Source organism: Colletes gigas, unplaced genomic scaffold, assembly GCF_013123115.1.
Source record: "Colletes gigas isolate AHSC1104 unplaced genomic scaffold, ASM1312311v1 Colletes_gigas_Sc00004, whole genome shotgun sequence".
Classification (NCBI taxonomy): Eukaryota; Metazoa; Arthropoda; class Insecta; order Hymenoptera; family Colletidae; genus Colletes; species Colletes gigas.
The window spans coordinates 9,250,819-9,269,034 of NW_025106633.1; the positions used below are offsets into that span (position 1 = coordinate 9,250,819).

An 18,216-nucleotide genomic window follows, 5' to 3' on the forward strand; every position below is an offset into this window, starting at 1 on the left:
AAACCTCTGGATGATTCTTAAAAAAATTCGAGAGCATCGAAGCTCTCGAATACCACGGAATCTCGCCTCGAAATACGTCGAACGTCTTAAACGAATTCCTTTTCATTACCGCGCAGACGTCAACGTTTAATCTTTACGGCGATACAATCGCTACCACCGGTTGAGCCCCGGACGCCGATTCGTTCGTCGCCAGCTGAAAAAACAACGCGGACACGCCGAGGCACCGCGAAATTTAACGAACTGCGAAGAAGCCAACGGTTGCTACTGTAAACGAATTTTTGCGACCTGAAAAAGAGACTGAATCCTCGCCAAAGGCTACGTCCGCTACGGGCCCGGCTAAATCCATGTACAACCGAAGGGACGGGCCTAGCAAAACATCCTTAACGATTTTAATTAACTCCGTTCGTTCGCGGAGGTCTTACGTACGCAAATGCATGGGGCAGATTTTACCGTTAGACGTCTGATAGAGAATAGACGCGACATTCCTTTTCGTGTCCAAGCCAGGGACGAATCTCGAGAAAAATTGAGAACATTGGTCACGAACCACGGCCGTTTCAACCTGTCCGTATATTTCCCCGCGTAGAATTCTTCCTGGCTGTACAGCATCGGGCCGGTATACTCGGAAGAATAATCGAATCGAAGACCTTTGCGATCGAGTCTTCGAGGTCAGGAATGTGTGTATGTATTTCTCCAACTATCGAGATTTCTGTTCGACCGTTCGAGATTTTTAGGGGAGTAAAAAAACGTTAAATTTTGTTTGCAATATGTATAATCGACGCTGTCCATCGCAGACCTAACCTACGTTTATAGTAATTTTTATAAAATAGTAATTTTTATAAAATCAATTATTCCTGAATCGTTCTAAAATAGAACACATGTTTTAGCCATATGTTTGGTACATGTTCGAGTAAAACTGTTACGACCAATCAGGATCCACTTTTATCAAAATATGTGAGAACCTTTCTCTAAATTACCAGGAAGTTTTAGCAGCGTTATGGCGCAGTAAATCGTCGCTGAACGCGTCACGATTGAGTTTCAACCCAGAAGAAGTCCCGCTTCGGAATTTTCTCATTCTTATTTGGCTGTATTGGGTCTGGGAAAATTCTGAAGAGGGCGCTCGTGACGCGGTCGTTGACGATTTATCGCACGTTATTTATCGGTAACGTTAAATCTTCTCGCTAGATTTACGTATCAATTGTGGCTAAAAATGTCCCTCGAATCTCTAAGGCTACACAGATGCAGAAAAATTGTACTCTTGGTATCTTATTTCATAGTTAAAAATTCTCTGGTCCAGATAATGGTACTCAATATCCATGAAGCTCATCGTACATTGCAATAGGTTAGGTTTGGTAACAGTTCTTGTTTGTAAAGTTTGCTGTATCCACTTGCATATTATTAAAATTACACATAGTACGTTTAAGGTTATGTTTTGATATTTCTTTCGACTAAATTCTGAATTCAGTACTGTTTGTAGTGTTTTAAATAATGGTGGTTGATGAAAAAGTTCAAAACATGTTAAACATACTCATTGCTTTGTCATATCTGCTTTAAAGGACTGCATTTTTATAGTTTTCGAAGGAAACCGTGAGAGCACGCTCGATGATGCGTATGGTCGCAATTCGCCAAGAGCATTCGCTGCTTATCTTTATGGTCTCCTTGTGTGGTTTTCGGTGGGACGATACCGCACGGTTCCGCGGTACACGGAACCGTTCAAAAATACCTGTGGATGCCTAACTACTGACTGTTCCGCGGCCACGAGTTCGTAAATCCTATTAATAGGCCAGTTTGTCTTCCGTTGACTAATTTTTCTCACGCAGCGCCGGGCGTATCGGGCGTTCCATAAATCTTCGCTCGCTGTCCGTCGGGACGTTCGGCGGAATTTATCGGGAGGATCGGACTTCAATTTCGAGAAATATACTGGCCGGTACATTGCGTAAATTCGATGGAAATTCTTTTCGAACTGGTCTGCTCCCCCGTAAAGCACGGCTCGCGACTAAAATTTGCATCTCGTGGCAGCACCGTCGCTTAGATTCCAAATTTTTTTTCAGATCATAGGCTTTTTCGCTTTTATTCGCGACTTCGTACCCTCGCTGAGAATTATGCGATGTTATATAGCCGGGATACTTTATGGATCCGGTCCAAATATCATCGCGATCGCTCCAGCTGTTTCCCTGTTACGCGATAACAAAGACACAGCCATTACGGGGCGACACTTCCCACACTCGCCGCCAGAGGGATTCGCTCGCATCTTTTTCACAGGAACTGGACCATCTATTCCCATATACAGGCTTCTCGACCAAGCACTGAATCTCACACGTATAGTTTTTTTGGTGCCATTTTTCTACACAAAATATTAAATCTTGCCCCTAGTATAAGCAACTATTCTTAAAACTATCTTGTAAGTAGCATCAAGTGCGACGGACATTATTTAATGTTAATTTTACGCGAGCTCTATGTTGAGCCATTGGTCCAAATTGTAGTCCTAGTTATAAGTTAGCCGTTTGCATAATATAATAAATATAATTGTTTTCTTGGCACAATAAACGTTCGTTAAATCATACAGAGTCTCACACGGGTGTTCTTAGATAGAGAACCCTTTCTCAAAGTTTTACAGCTTACTTCGAAGATGATACATTAATCGAGTAAGCTTAACAAATAAAGAGTAAAGCAATATTCTCAATGTATAAAGAGTCTCAATGTATCAAATCTACCGAGTTTAAATATCACCAAAATGTCTCTACTTTTCGAGACAATTTAACAATCGACTGTTTTAGGTTAGACTCGTGCATTTTCCCCCAGTTACACAGTAATCCGCGTTACTTTTATCGTTACCGAACAGTCCCGTGAGTCGCGTAATTACGCTGATACGTTCGATGTTGCAGGAAACCGGGAGCCAGCGATCGTTAGTGCAAGTTAATTTTTTTCTTTTTTCTGTTAAAACGGGGCGCTTAAGCCGGATAATTTCGTTACTTCTGGCAGCCGCTTCCTGGTTCTACGCGCGACAGCCAGGACAGGTGCGTGGTCCGTTTTGCTCCATTCTGATGTCGCCTCGCCGCGCCACTCACGTCTGTATTTTGCCCCGGAAAGTAAGCCGATGGTATCGAGGGGGGGGGACACCCCCTCGCGATGTGCACCGACACGATGCATTTGTAAGCGCGAGCGACTATAAATAATCGGCGTCCTCGCTACCTGAGCGCGTCTCGCTCGCTGGTTGCATGGGCGCCGTGTACACGGTGAACGACCGCTCGTAAATTCGCCTTCGTCCCCAGTTACCTATAGAAATTAGGCCCTCCGCGTTTTTACGTCCGGATACCCAAAATATTTTCTCCTTTTCTTTCCTCGTATTTTTGGCCCCGGAAGTGTCGCTCGAACGCGCGAGTCTGGCTCAACCGGACGTGTTGGGAATTCCAACAGTTATTAGTAGACTGCGGATTTTTATGCAAATTCGTATATTTATTAATAAAATTTGTGGCGGGTAGAGGATCTCGTGAGAATTCGTAGGAGGACAGAAAAGGAAAGGAGAGGGCGCTAGTAGTGGAGTCATCTGTAAATCTTTCTAGCAGGCCCTGCCTTAGACGACTAGGATATTGGGAGGTCGTTCGAGGAGTGTATATATAGCAACCGAGGGGTCGTGAGAGCGCTTGTGAGAGCGCGACCCCTCTGGTGGCGAGCATGGGAGGCGACGCCACAAATTAATAAAATAAGAGCTTCGTAGAGGGTTCTTTCAACCCCTAAATACAATAATTCTTATCTTACTTGAGTTTTGACATTTGTTAGAGTTGTTAGAACATCTTAAGAACTCCATAAGAATCGAACCAAGAATATTGAAAATTAAACTGTTAACACATATATATATAATTGTAAATAAATTCGAGTATTTGTAAATAGTATTGAACTTTCTATTTACTAAATAAAACGGCTCCACGAACATAGTGGGAGCCTACAGGACGTTCGAGACTAGTCGCCATCTTGTTTTCTTCCGTATTTCTTCCGTCCACGAAAACGGTGAAGAGCATTAATAATTATAATTATAAGAGCAGATAGTATTTAGGAATAGTGCTGTGCAGGAGAGAACAGGCTCGTCGAACAGCATTTTTTCGGTTTTGTTGTCTTTGTTGCTGCTTCCGCTGATGCTCCGCCGACAACAAACTTGCTGCCGCGGAGGCAGCGATGTGATCTACCGTGCTAATACTCGACTGGTCCCGCGAACACGCGATAAAAGCGATTGCTTTCGAGTAGCGTCGTAAAGAAGAGGGCCCCCTCAACCCCCCCACGTCCCGCCGCACCTGGTAGCAGCCCCCTTAGAAAATAACGAGGCGCCCCCGAACGATTTATTTCCGGGGGACCACGCTCGAAAACCCAACGCCGCGAGAAACGGGGGGCTAGCAATTTTTCATTTGATTTATCTCCTCGAACGAAGCAAATTTTTCTCTTATCCACGCGGGAAGCAATAAAATTGAATAAATATATTCGTGACTTTGTCCTGTACGTTCACAAAATCGTACATGTTTCATAATTGAAAAATAACGAGGATAGTAGTGACTTTATTTTTATTAATTAACAATCTTTTTTTGTGGTCAATCATTCAATGAACAAATTTAAAAAATTATTTGGAGTTAAATGATACATCAATTCATTTATGTTTAAGTTAATATATAATAAATATAAATGTATTATTAATACATTATTATCAATGTATTATCAATGTATATTCTGGCTCATCGTCTCTTAGTCGCCATTTTGTTAATAAGGGTAGAGTTCACCTAGGTTTTAATTATGAAAATTTTAATTAGGGATTCTAGAGGCCAAAATAAGACGAAAATCAAGAATACCAATTTGTTGATGGAGGCTTCCTTAAAAAGTTATTAACAATTAAAATCAAAAATTTCAAATCGTTCTGGAAAAATTATTTTCGGTTGCGGGGGTCAATTACAATAATTTTTGGTCAATAGACATACCCCCGAAATCCTTCGCATTTTCGAGAAAAAAATTCATTACAAATGGAACTTTAAACGTTAATAACTTTTTAACAAAGCCTCCATCAACAAATTGGTATTCTTGATTTTCGTCATATTTTGGCCTCTAGAATCCCCCGTTAAAATTTTTCCACCGCCATCGCTATGAATCGATCGTAATGGCGACGGTTCGAGACCTAACCTCTCGCGTCGATCGTGGCGCAACAGATACGAGGAAATTCGTTACCCGGCCCCGGATCCGATGTCCCTATCCTTCGAGTCATTACTCATTCTCACTCCCTCTATTATGGACGCTTTATATTGATTTCACTTCCACCGCCCACGATAATTTTCTCCGGATCCGAGATCACGGGTGCCTCGAAATCGAGAAGTTTCCAAAAGAGCGTTGCAACATTACTTTACGAAACGTTGTAACGCGCCGCTGCGAACAGGAGAAAGGTGTTCCGTTCGTGTCGTCGACGCTCGTAAAACTTAGAGAACCGTGATTTCCGTTTCGACGGGATGCTTTTCGTGAACTCGACGATGTTACACGGACGTTTATAACTCCTCGCGGTCTCCGCTGGTGAACGTTTCCACTCGACGAATTTGCTCGAACTTGTAACCGTTTAGGAGTCGCTGTTAATTGGTTTTTTTTTTATATTTTTACGCGACACGGAATTCGAGACTTTACGGACCCCGACTTCTGCACGTTTCATATTTCTTAAATTATATTTTCTTACTAATTAGTTTCTTCTTACTTTGAGACGAATTAAATCCAGGAATTTGAATTACACTTTATTGGTAATAAATTGTCAAAAGTGAGAATATGTGGAACGTTCGACCGCGATAACGGGAAAGTTCTGCAACAACGTCGACGTGGTTTTTGTTTTTTGGGGTTTCGTGTCGCGTACAGAACCGGACGGTGATTTTCAGTTCAAGTTTCACCGCGTCTCGTGTAGCAATTTGGTCGGAATTTGGGACTCGCGCATGCAAATTTTAAATCTCCTGTACGGATCGTGTAGCGAGACGACGAGAACAGGGACACTATGGTGTCGAAACGCGTCGCTGGGAATCGCCGTTCCGCCTATTTAGGGGAAAAAAGGGGTTTTAGAGGGGCGTGTTTTTTATCGCGAAATCGAGGCCCTGTAAGAGATACGTGCTCTCCTCGTGCACGCTTATTTTCTTCCCAAAGACACGGGCGACGAAGGGATCCCGAAGATAAGACCCCATTCTTAACGCAGCCGTTATCATCGCCGGGTTAAGTTACAAGATGGCTGACTTTTCGGGAACAAGACCCGCCCGGGGCTCTTCGTTCCTTCTAATGGCACTTTAATCTGCGTTGAAAGGGGAAAACGACAGACTTACTTTGTTTTTTCAGGTTAGGTTCGATAACAGTTCTTGCCATTTGCAGAGGGCTTTCTTTTTTAGGTTAGGTTTACTAAGAACTCTTCTTATGTGTAAAGTTTGCTGTGTCCACTTGCATATTGTTAAAATTATGTGAAAATAAATCAGTTTACCTAACACAGAGCACGTTTAACACTAAATTTACGAGCATTGATCACACGTATATTTACTGACAACTTTCATGTTGACGATTACCTTGCAATACGATTTTTATTTTAATTAGAATATCTATTCATGCCAGTGCATCAATCAAATTTAACATAAGTTGTTAAAAAATAATATTTACGCGTTCTGCAATGTTAAATATGGAATCAGACATCCGTAAAATTCAGGGCTTCCGTAAATCTAGTGTTAAGGTTATGTTTGTATATTTTCTACTGTTAAGGTTATGTTTTAATATTTCTTTAAAATTCTGAATTTGGTACTGTTCGTAGTGTTTTAAATAATGGTGGCTTTCCATAGGATTTAGTTGCTAGAAAGGATGCCGTGTAACGATGATTTCGAGGTGGCATAATTAAGGACGCAAACATCACGCCCACTTAGAGCACACCACGGACGATTGAAAGCAAAGAATCGAAGATTGATGATGCCATTTGGATAATCGCCACCGTCGCCGACTGGCTCACGGCGGTTTTTGAATAAAGAAGAATCGGTTTCTTCGCGGCGACGGCGTGAAAATGGGACCTGGACGCCTGGTTGAATAGCGGCTGCACAAATCACCGTCGCTCGAATGAATGAAAGGAATGACCCATTTCCGGATGCTACCATATACGCCGATTTCTGACTCATCTCCTCGGACGCCGTTCCACGTCCTTGTTCCTCCTACGGTACATTGAAAACGAAACTGGTTATTTTTCTCTTCGGCTTCCTACTTCTATTCAATAACACGTAGACGCAGCCTCGGGGCGAAAGTGAGCTTCGTTTGGCAATCGAACGATGCCAGAGATCTTTCAACACCCTTTGTTTGGAGGTTAGGAGGATCGGTGTCAATTTTTCACGAAACGTGAAACGACGAATGGCTACAAAAGGCGCGCTGTATACGTCAGACTGTAAACTACGTTTCAACACTGTGATCTGTTTATTCTGGTAACTATTTCACTCTTCTATTTTTCTCTTGCAGATTCTAACCAGAAATCGACGCCATTTTTAAGTTAACCTTTCTAGCTATATTAACACGGTTCAATGCCAGATCAAAAATGCAATATTCCGAGCAAGTAAAATTTTCATTTCAGACCATTGCAAGCTACATAACCTAAAATTTGTTTCAGTACTTATTTTCGTTAGCTTGTTGAAATTCACAAATTCTATTCGAAGTTATTTCCCCCAATGTCTTGAGAATTAATTTTTCTAGCATCATAATGGTAAATCCTGTTATCCATATATGGTCATATATTTGACACCCATAAGTGTTAAAAATAGTTCCAAATGGAACGAAAGGAACAAAAGGAGGTTACAAAAGGTTAGCAACCTTATTGCTAATGATAAGCTACGATCTATTATTTTGGAAACTGTTTTATTTTTTTGATTTTCTCCAGAAAATTCTAACCGGAGCCTTGGAGAGTCGATCGGAGAGTAACGAGGCGCAGGTTCACGAACGAAAGGAGGTTAAAAGAGGTTGAAACGAGGGTCCCCGTTGTCGTATAGAGGGGGAGGGGGGTTTGGGGGGTTTGGGGGGGCATCGCGCCGGAAGAATTTAGCCGTAGTCTCCCGGCGTGGTTATTATGCCTGCCTTAACGTTCCTCGCATTTGCGTTCTGCTGCCCACGCGAGGCGACCGCCCCTTTAACATCGCCGGTATTCGCCTGATTTATGAATGCCCTGGCTATATTTAACAGCGTGTTCGCCATTGAAGACATGCCTTAGGCAGCGAGGCGAGCCGGTACCGGCGAGATGTCGCTTACGAGAGACGTTAGGGTAGGTGTACATCGGAGAGAGGACGTAACGCCACGTAATGCGGTGTTGGGAACCACCTTCCAAACTTCGATGGCGTCTACGGGCTCCATCGCTCCTGAGACGCTCGTAGCTTCGTTTCGACTCTTCCTCTTTGATACCCTAACGTTGGACACTCGAAATAGGCTCCAAGCTATCGAACAACTGAGATCATAGACCAGAAATTATGTGTCCCTGATCTTTGCTAGGAGGGTACTCGTTGGAAACAGTCTTCAGACTTTAGAGCACTAGTAGAGGAGGAAGAGTAGAGTATAGAGTATGGATAGTGGTGTCTGGACCAAGTAGAACCGATAGACTCATCTGTAAGGCATCTGGGTCTAGAAATTGTTAGGTTGTCAATGACTCTAGCTTCAAACCTAGTGTTCCACACTCTATCAGACCTTCATTTTGTTTGATATGGGGTACGATCAACCTGGACCAGGTCTCTGAACCCCAAAACTGAACTGCAACTACTCTAAAGAGGATCCCTGACCAAGTACAGCTGATAGACTCATCTGTAAATCATTTCGTCTACATTTTAACTGACTCTAGCTTCAAACCTAGTGTTTCACACTCTATCATACCTTCATTTTATTTGATATGGGGTACGATCAACCTGGACCAGGTCTAGTGAACCCCAAAACTGAACTGCAACTACTCTAAAGAGGATCCTAGCCAAGTACAGCTGATAGACTCACCTGTAAATCATTTTGTCTACATTTTAACCGACTCTGGCTTGCAACCTACTTTTTCCCACTCCTCCAGACACTCACGATCCAGACCTGATCTCAAAACCGAACAGATCCAAACCATTCGACGTTGCAAAACGCTGGCTAGCAAATTTGATCTTGGATCGTCAACGAATCATTGTTTTATGCCGGAGTCGTTCTCGCGCCAAGGTTTCCCCCGATCCCCAAGAGTTCCCCAGGCATCCGTTCGTAAATAGTCGGGTGATCTGTTTCTGTTTGCACGGGTGTTTATAGGTGGGCCGCGCGCGCTGATTTATTTAGACGCGCGAAATAGTCCGCATATCTCGACGTCGCTTTGATTAAACGACGGACAACGTAAAATTCGGATAATCCTCCGGGTCCAAGTGACCGTGAACGTCGCGGGGCCGTTCCGTTCGGTTTATTCTTGATGCTGTTTGGCCACGTGTGCTCGCGTAAACGCCGCGCGAAGGGCCTTTGGTCGTGCAATTCGCAGCGTGGACCAACCACCCAAGTGGCACACTTCCCCAATTCCACATTGTTCGGCCGCGGTGCGTTCGAAACGCAAGATACGCGAGCTAGATCGATTTTGTAGGTTACGTTCGACGCCAAACATGGCGCTAGTGTAGCTTCCGCTATGGCGAACCGTTCCTCTGCTTTTCACGACCTGTCGCTACGTTCCTCCACGCTGAATTTAATTTATTTCGAATATCAACTTTGAAGACGAGTGAAAGAAGTTAGGTTAGGAATCTTAAATTTTCCGGTCGGTAATGCAGGCTGAATCTTAGAGAGGAAACTATTCGAATATTATTTATTTGTTTATAGTATGCCGAGCGTTGAAATAATCAGATTCCAAAAACAGTGATTCGACCCCTCCCCCCCTCCATCGATATTACTGCAATCTGTGTTTCGCTGCTCTAATCTCGGTAATACCCCGAGCCACGGTAATTTGCATGCATTAAATCGATCGAGATAAGGATCTCGGTCTGGATGGCGTTATCCTGGATCATCGAAGAGCTGTATCAGATATCCGATTACGCGTGGCACCAGCCTCACTTGTCGCTGTTCCTTGCTCGATCATAAAAACCTCGATCGTTTTCCGTGCACTCATGTTTTCCTTCCGTTCGCTGTGTTAGTTGTTCAACCATGATGTATTTCTAACATGGCCACCACATGGACGAAACACTTCAATTTTTTAGAACCTTTTCACAGTTCCACAATTTCCATTTCTTTTATTTTGTGGAGTCCTGCTTCAAACTCTGGGATATTGAGTAGTCAATGGTACTAATGGAAAGTTGCTCGAGCGCTTGCGAGAGAGACGAGAGCGTGGCCCTCTGGCGGCGAGAACAGCAAACTATGGACCCCGCCAATTTATTAAAATACGATTGCTAGTTCCAATAACCCTAGACTAGTCCCAAGTCTTCCATTTCGAAAATTCGAGTCTCTTCCACTCTTTAAGTGACTGTAGACGACATCCACCTATCGTCCACGATAACTGGAGGCTGTTTGCTACCAAAGCGATTTCAAAAATACAAGTCGACGTTCCCTGCCGGTTTCTCGGTCACGCCAGTCCCACCGGTAATTACAATTTCAAAAGGCAGCCCTTATCAGTGGCAGCGGCGCGTGATTAACACCGAGGCGCTCCGCGAGTAACGCCGTACGAATTATCCGGTCGTTATCGTGGCTCATAGCCCCCGACGACGGGCTCTCGGTTATTCTCTCTAGGCGTTATCGAGGACCAGGACTCGTGTCATCCGCTAAAAGAGCTCGCTCTATCGAGATCTACATAGTTGCATAACTTGAAACGAGCCATCGATTCTCGGAGCCGGGGCGAGTTGCAGCGGCCTAGAGGTGAAGAGCAAGGCGTGATGAGGCCGGTGCACCCAGCCCGATGCCCGATAACGAACCACCGGCGCTTACTGCCTGCAGAAAACGATCTCACTTCTTAACTGTCTTCCACCAGATCCTCCTCGATGCTCGACGTTCTTACCAAACCGCCTATTCCTACACGATCTCTTGTTTGGGCACCGCTACTCCGCCACTGGAGGGGGCTTCTTCGTCATTTATTTGACTATTTAAACAGATGGATCCTTCACAAATTACATTAAAAATTCCCAAGTATCCATTTCTATCAGAGTCGTAGACTTTGGAGGCTTGTATCATTTAAACAACTTCGAAGCCAGCAAAATGATGACTTAAACTACCCCTAGTATCACATGGACCATATCATACTGAATTTTGAACAAAATCCCCAGACGTTGAAGGTGAGAAGTGATTTCTACCAGATTCAACGTGGAGTGACCCTCACAGAAAGTGATCTCCCTTTTCAATTGTTTTCCAAACGTAATTTATAGTAAATATGAACTGAAAAGTGCACGAATTCATGGACCAAGGTAGACCAAGGTAGGGGCGAGTGATTTAGCATCTTGCAGATTGAAATTGAAGACGATTCCGGTTCTTTTGTGGCGAGCAACCGCGATATCGGACGCGGAAGCTTGAACATCTCCCACGTTTTCTAGGTCAGCGCAAAAAGACGGATTATCCGTGTCTCGGCGAAGAAGGAACCTCCGCGAAAGCGAGAGTGGCCGGTAGGTGCACGTGAATAGAAGCCACGTCCGGATCCAATTAAATCACGCGGCAGCAAATCATCGCCCGCGTACGAGGGACAGAGACGCTCTCGCACTCGCAATAAGTCATCTTTCAGAGGAACTTTCCACCGTGTCGAGTTGTCTGGATCTAATTAATAGAAATTAATCGCCATAGTATCGCGGATGGCAGCTTTTCCCTCTCGATTTTCCTACCTGGACTTGCCCACAATGGACGTGAAATCTCCTCCAGCAGGCACCCCACAATTCATAGTCAATCTGCCCCATTTGAACACCAACGTTCCTTTAGAATATCTTCAAAAATGGACGGAGCAGATCAGATTTCAGACTTCAGATTTCAAGTGTTTCCCCCCCTTTTGGAGAATAGATTTTTCTTTCAAATTAATTTCTTACATATCAACCCTTCATGGACTCAAGTTTCGTCTTAAATATAAACTTACAAGGCATTTACTTTGATATTTCAATCAACAATCACATCATTTGATATTTCAATCACATTTACATCAATATTGTTATTGGTTATCTTGAAGACATTATACGAGTAAGACGTATACGCCATCTTGTGAAAAAATTAAAGTTGAGCTGAGAGTTACACGGGTTCATAGATGGGTTAAGGGTGGTAAAAATATGCGACAGTAATTTTTTAGGTATTTTGGGGGGAATTTGGTGCAACGCGATTTGTGAACGGTTTCGAAGATGGAGGCGTTCGGTGTGGAACGCCCTTAAGCACGCATGTGGCCCCGTGGGTACGTGGGCGCGCGATTTTTCCCCGTTCGGCGTCGATTTTAATAAGGAACAACGACGACGAGACGCTGTTATGACGGCTCGAAGGTGGTGCAGTAAAACCGGGCGATAAAGATACGCGCCGGGGCGGGGTGACCGCGGCCGCTCCGTCGCAGATACTGTTACTAAGTGTCGTAAAGTTTGCGTACGCGGTGTGGGTCGCGGATGAATTCATTGTAGGTGCCTCGTTTCCCAGTAAGCTCCGGAACCCCTTTGCGACCAGCGAAAGTAGCTCAACGGGCGAAAGTGTCATCCTCGCGAACGATTTTACACTTTCGTTTTTAGTTTTACCGGCTCGACACTTTTTCACCGGCGCCACCGTCGTACTCCGCCATTTTCCTCGCTCGTGGCGCCAACTCTCCAGACTGCAACTATACAGTTCCCATTTCAACGCGTTCACTGTTACAATTCCATTTCTTTATGGTCGAAAACTATTTAAAATTTATTAAAATTCATTTTCTTTAACATCTCACCTTTAAGACGATAGATACTGAGAATTATTATACTCTAATGGAAGACTTAGGTAAATTTTCAGGGATCCAATCGAGTAAATATTTTACAATTTTTAATAGAAATTACGAATGGGTAATTTCGATCTCCTTGATACTTCTAGTGTTAAGTTTTTTGTGAAGCCATTTCTATACTTGAACAACACGAGGGAACTATGCTACGAATAATTCATTTCTCCGCCCCCATTTGATTGAAAATAATCTACAGGATATTTAGAATATTTTATTTACTCCAGTTCATACAATTATAAAAATCAACCTTACAAAATACTCCAAACTGAACTATGAAAAATATAAATAAAACCCCTCACGTAAACCTACTAGCATGCCCCGTCACGGTTTCGCTCGACCTTGTGCAAAAGCAATTTATGACCAGACGATCGTCCTGACATACATATCCGCGATAATGCAATTCTCTCGCGAGAAAGCGCTCGAGAAGCTTCGCCACCTGGCGGTAACATCGCAGTACTGCTACGCATGCGCGCGCAAGTAGACTGTCGTATACAGGGGTCGCGTGCTCTGCCAAACAGTCCTACACATGAATTCTTTGCATATAAATTACATGTTAATAACGCGCTTCTGAGACATGCTACATAGCCTATGCCCGTCCTAGAGTATGCAGGAATAACGTGTCAAAATTTGAGGAAGATCGGTTCAATAGGTCTTGAGTTTTGCGCGAACATAAAAATCGGCTCTCTCTTACAAGCTTCCATATTGCAATTAGGACTCTGACCACGCATCGAAGTCTCCACAGAAACACTGCGCGATCCCATTCCCTCGCGAACAATAAAATCTCAATTCGATCGAAAATCTTGTTTCTACAATCAGTACGAACTCCATTATTATTACAACCATCGAATCATCGTGTTTAATTGCAAAATTATCTCTTTTGAACTCTCCTGCGAGCACGATGAATGCAAACGAAAGGAGGACAGAAAATGTTTGCACAGGTGGTTACAATTTTTTGCAAAGAATTTCGCAAGGCGATTTGATCGTGACTCGTTTTGGTGTGTTTGATCGTCGAAATTAAACACGCCTCGACACTTATGGACCCTCCTCCCATACGTAACATCTTCGTACGAGTTTTGTTGAAGAATCGCGAGATGTTCGGCGTGTTTTGAAACTCGATTTTCTTGCTCGTAGTCGGGGATTCTATGGAGCGACGTATCATCGTTACGGCTCCTCCGTTATCGATGATAATTGCACCAGACGTCCATGATGTCTGATTGGCACCTTGTTGCATCGTAATGATCCAGCCGGTTCAATCAATCGCCATTCATTCTAATTGCAACGACGGAAACTGTTGCGTTTCAGACCGAGGGGGATATCTTTGGCGAATTTTTTTGCTTGCTCCGGGCAGGTGTCATTAAATTCAATCAACTTCCTACGCGTGCAGTTTTGTTTGGTTTTGTTCGCCCGTTAGACGGGAGTATTTGCGAAAATATTACGTGGTGCATTAATCCTAGGCAGTTAGGGAGATTTTTGAGAACGCAGAGACAAGAGATAGAGTCTACTTGGAGGGGATCAGGTGGGCGTATCGGTGAAGTAACAAATTGCAACGCTGTAAGATGAAATAATGTATTGTTTGGACAATGAGCGTTCCGTTCTGATAGAACAGTCCGATTGTCTGTGAGATCGGGGGTAGTACGAAACGCTCCTGGCTAGAAAGGATCCGTAAATGGCTCGGGAATAAGCTCGAGATAGCTGATGATGTTAATAGATACTCGACACGATGCTAACCGATCGTAGGATCAACGAAGCACCGATCGATCGTGTTTGAACGGAGGATTTGGGTCTCGTAGGCGGTCGTGTCGAGAGCTGTTCGACACGAAATTAATTTACGGCCGCTTAACGGGATACGAAGGATCGAAAGGGCATCGGTATCGTATCAAAAATGGCCGATCGCGTATCTAGATCTTTCTTCGATCCAAAACTCAACGAGAATCAACGCGACGTACTTTCCAAAACATTTCGATGCTGTTTCAATCGACGAAGAAATCATTTCAGCGAAACGTGTTTCACCGTGAAAAGGAATCGTTAAAATTTGTCACGATCGTGACACTTTCCTTCCTTATCGTTCGAAAAGTAAAAACCCATTTATCATATTCCGCGGTTTCGTATCGACATCGAGAGTACCCGCGGAATATAAATGTCTTTCTTGCCTCTGCACCGGGCACGGTAGATTTGTAACATTATGTATGTAGAGCTGAAGAGAAATTTAATGGAGGCCCCGAGCGTGGAATAGAATGGTCATGAATATTTATAAATTATTGCTATGTGCCTGTTATTGTTATCATTGGATACTTCTGATGAATGTCCTGGTCGGCGAGGAGGACCACACCAAGTGTTTGGAAATTATTTCCGACGGGATTCAGCGTTCTCCAATATCAGAATCCTACAAATATCTCTGTTCCAGTATTTCATACTCGATCGAGACACAGGCAAATTTAATCTCTGTACGTTGTATCGAGAAAAATTGTCTTCTGCATTTGAGAGGGCGTGATTTCGCGCCGACAAAGGTTGCTGCGTGACTCGCCGTCGCGTAAGAAGCCTAATTGCCGTCCGTATAATTGTTTCCCCGGCGATTAAGCGAGCCAAAGAAAGGAGGACGATTACGTAGGAAACGCGTTGTTTAACATAATGAGCGCGACGACTCCCTCCCCTCTGGAACGCGGACGGTGGAAGAACAACTGTCGTAAATAGGTAGGATCGGGGCATGAGCAGAGATTGCAGACGGAACCTCGGGTGCACGTAGACTTCCAGAGAGTCGACAAAGGCAAATTTACACATGCTCTCTTTCTTACAGGACTCTGCTGGACACTGCTAAAACTTCTGACAACGTGTAACGATCACTACTGACTGCAACCAGCCTCTGCTGGTCTCTACATGCCTCTACTGGTCTCTGCCTATCTCTGCTCACCTCTGCTAGCCTCTGCTGACCGCTGCTGACCATTCCGCATACTTCTGACAACGTAGAACGATTACAACTTGGTACTGCCTGCCCCTGCTGGTCTCTGCTGGGCCTCTACATGCCTCTACTGGTCTCTGCCTATCTCTGCTCACCTCTGCTGGCCTCTGCTGACCGCTGCTGACCGCTCGTCATACTTCTGACAACGTAGAACGATTACAACTTGGTACTGCCTGCCCCTGCTGGTCTCTGCAGGCCTCTGCTTGCCTCTGCTGACCTCTGCTAGCCTCTACATGCCTCTACTGGTCTCTGCTTATCTCTGCTCACCTCTGCTGGCCTCTGCTGACCACTCCTCATACTTCTGACAACGTAGAACGATTACAACTTGGTACTGCTTGCCCCTGCTGGTCTCTGCAGGCCTCTACATGCCTCTGCTGACCTCTGCTGACCACTGCTGACCACTGCAGACCCTTGTTACCAACTTCTGCCATGATATATATGTATTAAAACATTGTATAATGTAAATCTATACCAATAAATGATATAATTACAAAGAATTCTATGTGTTCTCGTCATTTTTTACCTTTCTTTTCCTCTCCAAATCATTACCTTAGTTATAAGACTCCCTGAAACTCCTTGGTTTCCCTGAACCCACTAGGAAGTCCCGAACCAGCTGGAAAGTCCTGAAACAGCTGGGAAGTCCTGAAACTCAGAACTTTGCTAAAAATTCAGGGGTTCCAAGAAATTTCAGGACTTTCCAGCTGTTTCAGGCTTTTCCAGTTGTTTCAGGACTTTCCAGCTGTTTCAGGCATTTCCAAGTTGTTCCAGGCCTTTCCAAGTTGTTTCAGGACTTTCCAAGGTGTTTCAGGCCTTTCCAAGTTGTTTCAGGGCTTTCCAAGTTGTTTCAGGACTTTTCAGCTGTTTCAGGACTTTCCAACTGTTTCAGGACTTTCCAGCTGTTTCAGGACTTTCCAATTGTTTCAGTCATTTCCCAAAATTTTTGATTTTGGCAGCAAGTGCTTGGGAATCCAATTTTAACCGGGAAAACGGTCTCTTAAAACTAAGGGAATGATTTGGAGAGGAAAAGAAAGGTAAAAATGATGAGAACACATAGAATTCTTTGAAATTATATCATTTATTGCCATTGATTTACATTATACAAAGTTTTAATATATATATATGGCAGCAGTGGTCAGCAGTGGTCAGCAGAGATCAGTAGGGGTCTGCAGGGGTCAACAGAGGCCAGCTGGGGCAAGTAGTGGCAAGCAGAGACCAGCTGGGGTAAGCAGTACCAAGTTGTAATCGTTCTACGTTGTCAGAAGTATGAGGAGTGGTCAGTAGCGGTCAGCAGGGGTTAGCAGAGGCCTGTAGAGACCAGCAGTGGCAAGCAGGGGCCAGCAGGGGCAGGCAGTAGCAAGTTGTAATCGTTCTACGTTGTCAGAAGTATGAGGAGTGGTCAGCAGAGTCCAGCAGAGGCCAGCAGAGGCAAGCAGAGACCAGCAGGAGCAAGCAGGGACCAGCAGGGGCAGGCAGTACCAAGTTGTAATCGTTCTACGTTGTCAGAAGTATGAGAAGTGGTCAGCAGAGTCCAGCAGAGGCCAGCAGCGGCCAACAGAGGCCAGCAGAGACCAGCAGAGGCAAGCAGAGACCAGCAGGAGCAAGCAGTGGCAGGCAGTACCAAGTTGTAATCGTTCTACGTTGTCAGAAGTATGAGGAGTGATCAGCAGGGTCCAGCAAAGGCCAGCAGAGGCAAGCAGAGACCAGCAGGAGCAAGCAGGGACCAGCAGGGGCAGGCAGTACCAAGTTGTAATCGTTCTACGTTGTCAGAAGTATGAGGAGTGATCAGCAGGGTCCAGCAAAGGCCAGCAGAGGCAAGCAGAGACCAGCAGTGGCAAACAGGGACCAGCAGGGGCAGGCAGTACCAAGTTGTAATCGTTCTATGTTGTCAGAAGTATGAGGAGTGGTCAGCAGAGGCTGGTAGAGGCTGGCAGTAGCCTGTAATAATGGTTATACGTTGCCAGATGTATCAGAAGTGATATCTGAAATGATATACATATGTACGCTCATGCATAGGAATAATGAAAAGAAATTTCTTTGTTTTCGATAATTAAAATATAGTCGGGGGGTTTTGAGACGTGTATTTTGCTTATGTGCGTCTACATGCATAGGTCGGAAAGTAAAAATGCCTGGACAGTAGAGAATCTCGACTTGAGATTCCAAAAATCGTATGCCGTCGACGTGAGGTCGGATGTTAGTTGTTCAAGAGCGAGAAGGCAAATGAGCCTTCCTCTCTCGACCGCCACGAGACGGTCCGAAATTACTTCGGGCAGCTTCGGAGAATCGAGAGAGAGGGCATGCGTCAGTTTGCCTTTGTCGACTCTCCGAAACTGTACGAGCTCACGTATGCGAGATCTGG

General features: G+C 44.4%; 2 long non-coding RNA genes across 3 annotated transcripts in view; one reads left to right on the plus strand and one right to left on the minus strand.

Moving 5' to 3' along the window:
* The window catches only part of LOC122405369, a 31,239-nt gene extending 15,069 nt beyond the window's left edge, over positions 1-16,170 (plus strand). The window contains exons 2-3 of the long non-coding RNA XR_006259762.1: positions 6,822-7,445; positions 15,699-16,170. This is a non-coding gene — a long non-coding RNA (uncharacterized LOC122405369). The remainder of the gene's footprint in view (positions 1-6,821; positions 7,446-15,698) is intronic.
* Positions 1-18,216, minus strand: part of LOC122405368 — a 113,134-nt gene that overhangs the window by 8,401 nt on the left and 86,517 nt on the right. The gene's annotated exons all lie outside the window — the stretch shown is intronic.